The sequence below is a fragment of the Sturnus vulgaris genome, chromosome 3 (assembly GCF_052056855.1).
Source record: "Sturnus vulgaris isolate bStuVul1 chromosome 3, bStuVul1.hap1, whole genome shotgun sequence".
Classification (NCBI taxonomy): domain Eukaryota; kingdom Metazoa; phylum Chordata; class Aves; order Passeriformes; family Sturnidae; genus Sturnus; species Sturnus vulgaris.
Window position 1 is genome coordinate 76419384 of NC_142245.1, and position 12023 is coordinate 76431406.

At 36.8% G+C, this 12023-nt stretch overlaps 1 long non-coding RNA gene across 1 annotated transcript in view; it reads right to left on the reverse strand.

Annotated features, from left to right (window-relative positions):
- LOC148224427 (uncharacterized) overlaps positions 1 to 8842 on the reverse strand; it is a 60399-nt gene extending 51557 nt beyond the window's left edge. The window contains exon 1 of the long non-coding RNA XR_015802592.1: positions 152 to 8842. This is a non-coding gene — a long non-coding RNA (uncharacterized LOC148224427). The remainder of the gene's footprint in view (positions 1 to 151) is intronic.
- Between the last annotated feature and the right edge of the window lie 3181 nt (positions 8843 to 12023).

Consider the following 12023-nt stretch of genomic DNA (forward strand, 5'->3'; position numbering starts at 1 on the left):
GAAGACATTACTTGATGGGAGGAGTGGGCAGGAGGAATTTGTGAATGTTTTTAGGTTAGCAGAAAGGTTATGTGAGAATATGCACTTTAGGGATAAGATCCTGCCTCATCTCAGTGCCCATTGTGTCTAGGCAGAAGGACTGACAGCATACCTGGACCCCAAACCTTGAAGCTTGGAGGTTGAATCTCCTGCTGGCTCTAATTCAGAGCAGGACCTGCCCAGTGCTTCTCCTGCTGCTGAGCCACAGTGGCTGCAGAAGAGGAGATGCCTCAGTGCAGCTTTGATAGGTGTGTTTGTCTCCATGGTGACTTCACCTGAAAAGAAAACTGCTGCATTAGACAGGAATTAATTTCTGCTGTTGGGTAGCCCCTGGATTCTCTGATACACAACTTTCCAATTCGCTGTGCAGGAGTTTGCAGAATTGGGAGCTATTTCACTCTGTGTCTCCCTGGAATTTCATGCTAGTTCTTAAAAGGAGGACTTGCAAAGAAAACCTGAATGTTTTGTGAAACAACTTCTATCACAGACTCCAACATACAAGGATTAATCTCTTAAGTGAAGCTCTGTGTAAACAGGAGATCTGTTTAGAATTATCCACCATGTTAATAACACTCTAGTATATATAAGCCAGGGAACTGTATCTTGGGATGTTGTTAAGACTGTACTTTCACTTCTTGTCATATATGCACTGGTTTTCCAATAATATCAGGTTAGGATATAGGATTACTTACAGGCTCTGTTTTTGAAACTAAGGAGCAGTTACTTAGGTTGCTTATGCGTGGGTACTGAAAGTGAAATGAAAAGCAACAACTGATAATGACGGTAGTTCAGACTGAACCAGAAAATAGCACGAAATGGGGCCTTGTTGAGTTTGCTGTTTGAATTAACCTTTCCTTTTTACTGTTAGGACCTTGCCATGATCTGTAGGGGTGTTGGTGGAGACGTGATGATCTTTCTATGACCATACAAGGCGCCCTTTGGAGTGGGATTTTGTATATCATAGTGATTCCATATCTTTTCTGTAGAGTTCAGAAATCCTGAGCATTCAGTGAAGCTAACTGCAACCTGTACCTTTCCCTAGACCCACAGACACAGATGTAGCAAGGAGAGATTTGCTTCCACATGCTAGCAAGGATTTAATCTTGTGACGTGTTGGATGTCTGTATCTCATCTTAAAGTCAATCAAAGTTGAAGGCACTCAGGCTACTCCAAGACTGAATAAACAGAGTATAATGTCTTCTATAAAGGAAAAAGAAACTCCATATATTTACTCTTAATGTTGCTTGCTTCTAGAGCTAGTAATTATTTTGAAACAACACTGGTGCTGTTTTTTGTAATATCTAATTTATTTTTTTTTGCAATACCTAATTTGTATCTAATATCTCTTGCCCTTCTAACAATCAATTTGTAAATAGTCCTGCTAAAAGTATAGAATTTTGATGTGGGGCCATGAAAAGTCTTTCTGCATTAAACTGAAAGCTAGGAATTATATCAGGTTCTTTCAAAACTATTGATGTCACTCTCAAGGCTACCCCTGAAGTTAGATGATGTTTAGAAGTTAAGATGATTCAGTTATTAAATCAACTGTAATATTTCTGCCTATAAAATATCAGGTGAAATTCTAGCATGCTAATTAATTGTTATTTTTTTCCTCTCAATTCACAACACTGCAAAGACAGGCTGTTTTTAGTACTCCAATGTTTTATTCATAAATGCGCTTTTAAAACAACAATAAATTTTAAATGCCACTAAAGCAAAAATCATTGAAGTTAGAAGCAGCTATAACTACTTCCTTTCAACCAAAATAATTAAATAAGGATTATAGTATTATTTATTTTAATGTAGTTGGAATTATCTTTCCTGACATAGAGTCTTTCCCCACTGATTACCTTTATTTTAAGTTAAAGAAGAACAAGAAGAAAAAATAAAAGTCAAGTGTCCATCAGGCAGCTTTGTTTTGCATAGACTTCACAGCACAGAGAATGAAATAGAAACCATCTCTGCAAGAAAAGTGCTTTATAATTTAAGAGTGAAGTACACAAAATCAACTGCTCTGTGTTTATTGCCTCATATGCCATATGAAGGATATTGCCACTCAAACTTTTTAAATAGCTCTTCAAAATGGGATTGTTCTGTATAGCTTGCAGCTGTTTGCATTTTTATAAGTCTGGAGGAAATGTACAAATTATGGACAGATTTGCACCCATTCAGCTTTGTATCTCAAAGATGTTTTAGAGATCAAGCCAATGTAAAAAAAAAAAAAAAATCAGCTAGGAAGAATAAACTTGGAAAGACTTGACTTTGCCTTACAAAAATGGTACAGCAAGTCAGCTAGGTTTCCTTTTCATCACCATTAATTTATTTGAATGTAAGTTCTGAAAACTCTGTGGTTTTTAATGAGAATTTAAACACAGAACCTGGATAATAACATTAGGTGACCTTTTATCACTGATTATATAGCAGTGGCAGAAGTCAGTTCTCTAAAACTCGGTGCAGGTCCTGGAAGAGATATTTAGATTATTTCAGCCACCAGAAGTAGAGTATTTTGGTTATCACAATGCCTACCTTCAGCTTTTCTAGTATCTCTAGTGATAGTACCCATTGACTTTCAAATCCTGCACTACATTTGTCTGGGATCCAAAGGAAAACTCCAGCCCCATTTTATTTAGAGAATGTGATGTAGTGTCAAGGTGAAACACAAGAATATTTAATTCTGTAACAACTTCTTTCAGCCTTCTCTTAAACTTTATAATTGTGTATTCTCCTAGTTTCCAAATAGCCCTCAGGTATAACTAGCCATTTCATGTTTATCCTTCAAAGCTAACAAGCAGAAAGCTGTTTGTATCTTGATTTTAGCCCTTGCTCCAGAAAATTAACATTCCCACAGAAAGTCTTCCTCTGCAATTTACTCTGTGTTTTACACATACCATAATCCTTTCCCCTCCCTTTACACTCATTAATGCTCTCTGCACACTACAACAGTTCTTTGATCATTCAAGGCTGAAAAATCTGTGCAAATCAAAATGATGTTATTTCATGCTGGACTTCTAAGGTAGTATATGCTTCATCTAATTTATCTGCTCAGGAATTATATATTTATATGTATAAATTATTTATATATTTATATACTTTCAGCCATTTACCTAAACTTCATATACAGTAAGGGGAGAGACACAGGTATCTTCAAGTATATATTGATCTTAAATATCTAAAATACATATTTTGTTAGTCATTCCATAGAGATATTTGAAAAGAGAGAGCCTAGGTGTCTAGACTTAGATGTTAAACTATATGCCCAGCCTTAGGACAGCTGAGCTTAGGTACTATAAAACAACTTTACCAAGAATCTAATTGGTTCCTTTGTGCTCATTCCAGCTGTGAGGCCACTGGTCCCTGTACATTACCAAATTACTTCCTGCTTTTTAATTTTTTCTTGTCTTCCAAGCCAAATCAGTTTGTGTAAACATATTTCCAGTCAATCTTTTGCTGGATATTGAGGTGAGAGGCAGCTCAAATTCACATCAGATGGTATAACTGAGGACGTGCTAGAATAGTTAACTTGCTGTGAAATAACATGAAAAAGTAGTAATGGTCTTAGAAAAAGTGATCTCTTCAGGGTTGTTTAGATCTACCCAGCTATTTCACATTGCTTATGAACTAGGTTTTTTATTTTTGAGATCTTTGATTTCAGAAATAGTTGATGTCTCAATACCCCTAGAAATTTTGTGTGCAGAGCAAATGCATGGAGTATCATAACAGACACTGGGCCTCTATTATATTTTCCTTGAAAATAAATGGAAAAAGATTAATAAAAATGAACAAGTCTGGACAACAAAATACAAACCAGTAAAAGTATTCCTTTTCCCCTCCTCTCTTGAAGTATTTATTTCATGTACTTCTTATTTTTGTTTCTAACTGAATCCATAAGTCGAGAATAGCAAATTTTGTGGATTGTGAATTGTAATTTCTAAGAAAAGTCTTTTCTGCTTTACACTTCTCTGACAGATGCTTCTTTTTGAACCAATCAGGCTTTCAATCATTTTCACTCCCATCTTTTATGTAATAAAACCCAATTTCCCAATGTTGCTTCCTTCTTGCCAGTTCTTCTAGAATAGCAGTGAAATTCTGTCCCATTTGCTGCTTTGCTGCTATGACAATGAAATTGTTGTGTTTCCAGCCCTAAGCGATGCTTTTTTTTGCCCTGCAAGCAGCAGGGAGCTGGTGCTGAGCTGTGGTGCTGCAGGAAGAGATGTCTTTTCTTTAGCTACAGCCAGGCATCACAACCCCACACATGTGGGGAAGGATGTGACAGGTAGAAATGTTCCCTCGCCAGTTGGTGGGACATTAGGAGAGAAAATTCTGTGTACCTTACATAGTTGCAGCCATTCCCCCTTATTCACATTTCTGCTACCAGTACACTTTTGTAAAGTTCCTGAGCTTTGAGTTTGGGCCCATGAGCTTTCCTGGAGCAAACTGACAGTGGTGGGTGACAATTCTGTTTCACTCCTCCCACCACACAATATTGGTCACCTCACAGGATAGATCCTTTAATGAATGTATGTTATGTACAGCAATCTAGTTCAGCTCACTGTATTATCAGCCAAATACTTTCAAAGAGAAACCAGAAAGATCAGAATACAATGGCTCATTATAAATGGAAAGAATAATCTAAAATTGAAAAAGTAAAATTCACTAAATACAAGTTCGGCTATCAGGAAGGCAAAATCAAAGGTGTAAGTACAAAATGAGTAATAACTGAGTTGTCAGACATACTGCACTGAAAGCTGTAAGAGTTGTAGCAGATCACAAATGAAATATGATTCCCTGCTGAGATTTTATAATGAAAGAAAAAGCATCTCTCATTCTGTGGTGTATTAGCAAGAATGGTGTATAAAGGGACAAATTACTTCCTCTGTTAAGGGCTGTTGAGAAACTGGAACTTGGGCAACAGATTTAAAGAACAATCTATAAAAACCTAGTGAAAGACCACTGAAATTAAAGAAAAAGCACATGGGAAGCAGTTGGGTTTATTTGATCTAGAAAACAGAACAGATGGGAAGATGGTAGCAAGCTGTGGCTACCAAAATGTAAGTATAAGGATATTCTCCATAGTGATCAGAGGTAAGAGAAGAGTTACTTTGCAGAAAGTACTTTGCATTCAAGGCAACTACTTAGAGGAAAAACACTTTATTGCTCATTTGTAGCATGAGCAGGTCCTTCCTGGGTGGTTTCTGGCACCTCATTGGCCAGAGATGCTGTAGTTAAAACCAGTTTACCTCCACTAACATGTTCTGTTCTTAAGTTCTCTCCCTGACAAAAATGCTTTTGGTTCTGTAACATAATCTCTGAAACCAGCCAGCCTTTAAGATTAGTGGCTGTTTTATTCATTTACTGTGAAAATGTTTTAAAAGAGATGAATTTAAATTGTCCTAACTTGAGAGACAATGCAAGCACAAACAGAAATACATGGAAGCTTATTTATTCTATTCATAATTTACTGTGGAATCTTGCCAAGGTGAATTACTTCCTTCCAAAATATTTAGTTGAAGGATGAAACAGATGGGCAGGGATTTTTTCTTGCTATGTGTCTATTAAATTATAATTTATGCCTACCAGACTATGAGCTTTGTCCAGCTGGGAACCCATACATATGCAGATTCGGTTCTACGAATAGATTATATGCTTAGTAGGTAAGTCAGTGGGTATAAATCGAAAATCAACACAAAAGAACTTAGAAAACAGACTAAAATCAAAAGATATGCTGACATAATTTTAGAACAAATTCCAGTGGAATTAGCTTTATATAGTTTTGGAACTAAAATAGATTTTTCTCCAGCAGAATCTTTGTTAAGCCTCATGGGCCTAGTCTTGTTGCAGAATAATCTAGCATGTGTTAATTGTGTGGTATATTTGTTATGTTCCTCAGTGAAAAAAAAATCACCTAAAAAGGCTGCTGGGCCACAATATTTTGATAAAGAATTCTGCTTGTAGGTATTACCAATGAGTCCAGACGCAAACTATACCTGGAAATTGAACATGACAAAGTACAAAAGAGGGATAAAGTAGAATATTTTCCTTGATAGTTAAAGAGATATTTAAAAGTAAGCAAGCTTTATTACAATAATCAGTCTTGCCTGCAGTTGCATGAGGGTTTAATATTGTGCAGAAGTTGATCCAATAATCATATACATAAAAAACCAATAATCCTGTTGCAGTTAATCAGGTCCATTCAGGAAAAAAGGTAAGTGAACATATTCCTACAGTCAAAGTTTATGAGTACCATGGGAACAATTGAGTGTTCCCATCCCAAGAATGAAATAGAAGGGTCTTGTCAGCTTATTGAGGTTTCTTCCAGAAAAAGGAGGAAGAAAGATCTGAGGATCTGCCTCAGGATCTGAGGCAGAAACAACAACAACCAAAAGTATTTTAAAATATACCCCTTTCATTTATGCTTAGTGAAGACATCTGATGGTATGGTCTTGCTGCCATGAGATTGATTCAGAGCAGCTTGGGATATTCGACCTAAATTCAGCTCAGAATAACCTGATTTTTTTTGTAAGAAATGTTGTTCATTCAGCTAGTTCTAACCATCTCTCATGTTTATGTGTAAGCTGTGTTGTTATGCAAATTTGTTTTACTGAGTTTTGATGATGAGGTCATAACCCATTGCTTTAGAGAAAAATGCTGTGTCAGTCAAGAGTTTTGAATGGAGAATGTTATTTTCATTTATTGTAGGAAAATTAGAACATAAGAAAATAGTGGTGGGGTTGTAAATATGCTAGGAATGCTTTATCTTGTCTGTGTGACTTTTAGATCTTAAATTTTAGATCTGCTTGGTTCCACATTTCTTACTCAAAACCTCAGAAAATCCAAACCAAAACAATGTCTATCAAATTATTCTGTTTTGGGATTTTTATCTCAATGGTATGGAATTTTTGCAGCATGTTGACCTAAATAATGAATTAATATCCTAGCTTCCTTTTGAAAAGTGAAATACAATATGTCTGAATTAGGAATATCTATTTAGTTGTGTTTGCAAACATGTAAATATTCATTTGATTCATTAAAATTCTTCCATGCTGGATATCTGATCTGCCATGAATTTTTCTTATGTTTCTACAAATATATTCAGTCCCAGTTTAGTAAAAATGTGTCCCAAAATTAAAGGAATTTCAGCAGATGCTTATTTGACTACCAGTTCTTGTTCTGTGTAGCTTGTATTTGGAAATATGTGCAGAATCTTACCTTCCATTTCAATTATATGGAAGCTATTCTTTTTGCCTGAATAGATATTGTGTGCTGTGGTTTAATGAATGGGCTATTTAATCAAGAACTATCAATTGTCCAAATACCTGAAAAAGATTGAGTTCCCTCTTACACAGTTGAACTCTACAGGAGGGCTTTCACAGTAATCAAGAAGAGGGAGGTCATCAAACAGCACAAAATTTAGACATAGATTAGATTCACATTTTATGTCATACCAGTTGTAAAAAAATTTGGTTTAATTAAGGAGGAATTGCTACTAAAAAGGGGCAAATTCACATTAAATGCAGGAAAGCAAATTGTTAGAACTCTGCCAAACTGATCATGGAAAAAGATTTTCCCTAAATTGAGTTTATGACTATTTTAGCTTAATGTGATTACTATTCCCAGAGAATATGACAATGCCTTTTGCAGGTGGTGGGATTTGATACTGTTTTAGTCCATGAGAAAGTCTGTTCTCAAATTTAAATAGGTACCTAGTATTAAATACTGAAATCTATACTTCAAATTTAGCTGCATTTTTCTAGTGAAATATGTCCATGACCGTTCTTTGGGACTACCTACAGTAGCCACATATGTGTCCACACCAGTCAATCTATCCTCCAGAACAGAATAGTCACATATTAAGGGGCTCTTGGCAAGATATGACTCCTGAAATATGCTAGGGAGGTACTGGGAGGGTAGCAGGTGGTCTGAAGCACAAGTGGGAGCAGAGTTCTAATAATAGTATTAGTACTCTAATAACGTAGTTATCTAGATCCCTCTAACAATGTAACATACTGCATCAGATTACAAAGCCTGGGATTTGATGGAAAAAGTGACTTTGAATCTCTGATTCCCACTGTCTGTATCTACATTTGAATATTTGGCCTATAGTTTTGCCAAAAGCAGATTTAAGGGAGATTTGTGCATTCCTCAGCTGCTTTAGGGGCAGGCTGGGAAAGAATTTCTATGGGGTCAAAAGTGGTGGAAGTCTGTAGATCCAAGCAAGGATGAGTCTTCCAACAATTATGAGAGGACTGAGAGAACTGTATCTTTCACTCATCTGTGACTCCAGGAGGCTGATGTTGGCTCTGGAACTAGTTAACAAAAACAGGCCTATATTGTACAGAAAAAGGTCAAGAATTCCTCTAGTGATTCCATCCTCAATGTAATGATGCTGACAGCAGTAGAGAGGCAGCTCTATCCACACACTGCTGTCTCCAAGGTGTGCAGTTGGCTTGTCCCTGGCAGCACGTGGTTTAGCACTTCTGCAGGTGCAGACAGGTAAGCTTTCAATTGACTCACTCAAGAGACATACTTGGAGATAAATGATGCTGTTACACAGGTCTGCCGCCTGCTGCCATGTCTGAGGCTGGCCAAAAGGGGTGCATGCTGCTGGGATGTGAGGAGTGAACACTGTTAAATAGCTAAGACAGGGATTTTAGAAGCTGGTCAGTGAATATAGTGCTGACATTGGTCTCCAGAATGAAAAGCACTGGCCACCTGTGGGCCAGTTTTGAGATGCTGTCATGGAAAGCTCACCATGGCACTTTTGTGTGAGGACATAAGAAGGATCAAACTGGGTAGAGTAGGAGTCTCTCCAGCCGGGTGGTTTGTCTCCAAGAACAGACACAAGCAGATGTCCAAATGTGCAATATCGTAGGCTGCCGAAGAATCATTTTTTAATGGGTGTTTGGCTGAATGCTTATTTGTGAGCAGCTTGTGTTTGAGTGAACAGTTGGGAAATGGTTGTCCTTTAACAAGAATTCTTAGCTGTCATTCTCATGTTTGAAACATTTTATCTGGACATTTGAGAAGCAGAGTTTTTGTATGTGAGACAAGAAAAACATTGTGTGAAAAGAGCTCTATGTGAAACTTACAAAATCAAGACAGTTGGAAGAAGAAGGAAAAGGTTTGAAATTGAGTTAAAAGTGAAGCAGCAGTTGTTTCAGCATAGAGCCTGGCTTTGCCTTTCATGTTACATGGAAGGTGAACGGTTGAACCTGAATTTCTCTAAGTGTGTAAAAATGGCACATATTTATACTGATTTATGGTAGAAGGAGCTATGTATCAGAATTAGATATATTAGATATTCCCTAAGGATATGAGGCTTAAGGGATTACTTTCTCTCCTTCTCTGCTTGTCTCTACCTGTTTCCCTTTCTGCCATCCTCTTTCATGCTTCCGAACTTCCTAATCAGCATATCAGCTGATTTCACAGTGTTAGTAATGCAAAGATAATATGTTCACATTATTATGTTCATCAAAATGGACAATGGAATAGTCCAAGCAGACCTCTAAAGTCCTCTTTCTGAAAGAGAATCTGATTTATGAATGCAGCCCCCCAGAGACATAAGGAAATCCACAGCAGAGAACAATTATGAGTGCCCTAATTGTGAATAAAGCTTTAATCAGATATCATGACTAATTATATGCTAGAGAATCCAACTACAAGACCTGAATTCATAAACCAGGCTTCATTGCTTCCTCTGCTAGAGGATCTTAAAAGGAATATATGCCTGTTAAGAGGATGGGGCTGCTGATAAGCTTTGTTGAAAGACTGCTGTAGAGGGACATTGCTATTTTGGTAAACAGAGTGAGGAAGAGCACCATACTGTCTGGGTTAAAAAATAATGGTGAAGTGGGATATTTTGAGAAACTTTTAAAAACCAGAACGCATTGTGAATGAAAACCCACAGAAGCAATTAGCTTCAGAGGAGATAACAAAGCTTATTATCATGTATTCTTCTGTCCATAGGGTGTAGTGTCATACAATGGAGATATTAGAACAATGAAATCAACAATGCCTTGAAATTAATGTTTCTGGACTTCACAAGCAATTTCAATTATATTATGCTAATATGTTAAATTGGGAAAACAAAAGCTATGTAAGACTTTTAGATAACATTAGGGTGTACTGAGCTGGTAAGTGAATGAAGGGAATTCTCCTGTAGTGGGAATAAGTGACTGAGAAACTCTTAAAGAATGTAATTGGGAAATGCTCTGAAACTAAGCAATCAACCACTGGGAGAACAATAAGAAACCACTACAAGACCCAAGACACTACCAATAAGGGACTCCCTTGGGGAGCAAGATGGAAAAGTTATCAAAAATTTATGAAATTTTGAAGATGGTGTGACTGAGCATCTCAAGCACCGTGTAGATGTCTAGTCACTCAGATTCAGGAAGGATAAATTCTTCCTAGCAGCTAAGAATATCAGGGGATAGCAAACCCATGATGTGGAAAGCAAATAGAAGAACAAACTAAAAATGGAGACAGGATGCAACACTATGGAAGCACATCATGAGCCTAAACTTAGGGAGGAGAAAAGTATTTTCCCTCCTAAGATAAAGAGAAATGCTCTCACAAGATGAGACAGACTTTCATGAGAAGGAATGTTCTGACTTAAGAAACTGAGATTTCAGAGCAGCAAAACACCTTCAAAAGTAATTTTAAGCATAAGTATGATTTGGACGCTCAGATTTGCTGAGAATTGCTAGTTCTGGGTGTCCTGGCCTAGAATGTGTCCTTATCAGTCAAGTCTTAAATCTTCCATATCATGTTGCCAGCAACAGTATGAAAAAAAGAGAAGGCTACTAAAAAACCAATTGGTAGGAAGAAGACAACTCTCCCTTCAGTAAGGGTTTTCCAAAACCTTAAATGTTTCACTGATGACAGGATATAGTTGTCTTAAAAGGATTGTGCTGAGAGTTTAAGAGAATAATCTTTGAGACATTTTAATCAATGTTGTGATGAACTGTAAAATTATGCATTAATATCCACCCCGGGGAGGTGCTCCCAGGTGACTTAGTCACGCCCTTCACTGTGGATTAAGAAATTTAGAAAAGTGCCTAAGGCCTGTTTTCTGACTGACTTTCATGGAGGATTCTAGAGATTTTCTGAGTTGAAAGGTTTAGCAGATCCCTTGGAGAAGTGCAGTGGTTTGAAGTGAGTTTGCTCAGCTGCTGGGCCAGTGCAGACAGGGGTTTGTATTTTTGTACAGCCTTGCTGTACAACAGCTGAGCTTCTTCACTCTGCTCATGACTGCAGTGGGTTGTGCAGACAGCCCAGATAGCTCAAGTGTAATGTCACTCATTAACTCTGCCTCAGTTCTCTAATGCAAAGATGAAAACATGATATTTATATAATAAGTTCTATGTAAAAATAAAATGTATTTATAAAATAAAATATTTATTAAAGGCACCAGTTTTTCTGGAAAGTAAAGGCCGTAATTCTGAAAACACTTGTGCAGATGCTTTACGTAAGTGTGAAAAGAGTCTCAAAACCATTTAAGCCTACAATTTGCAACATCAAAGGAAAACATTTTAATAGATGCTGAAGGGTCCCCAACTCTTTGATCTCCTTGGTTGAATGGGACTGGTAGCTGTGAGAATTATTATCATTTTGGTGCACATTCCTGCATATTTTTGCTGATAAGATAGAGCTCATAAACTATATTTCGATTTACAAATACATATTTGAGCCTTACAAGAAAGATAAATGAGCTCCGCCTTGCTATACAATATGTTTATCTGCAAATGCATTCATCTTGAACACAAACTAAAATTTAATGCATCAGAGACATGTAAAATCACTACAAAGATTAAGGTTTTGATTCTGTAATTTTTGTAAGAGGTTTTGAGTGATCATATTAAGTGCCATTGCTTACAGAGCTTTTTAATATAAAAAAAAAATGGAAGATAAAAGAATTTTTCAGACATCCAACATAGAAGACTTGAAAAATAATGGAAACAAAGAAAGCTGCTCTTTTGAACACA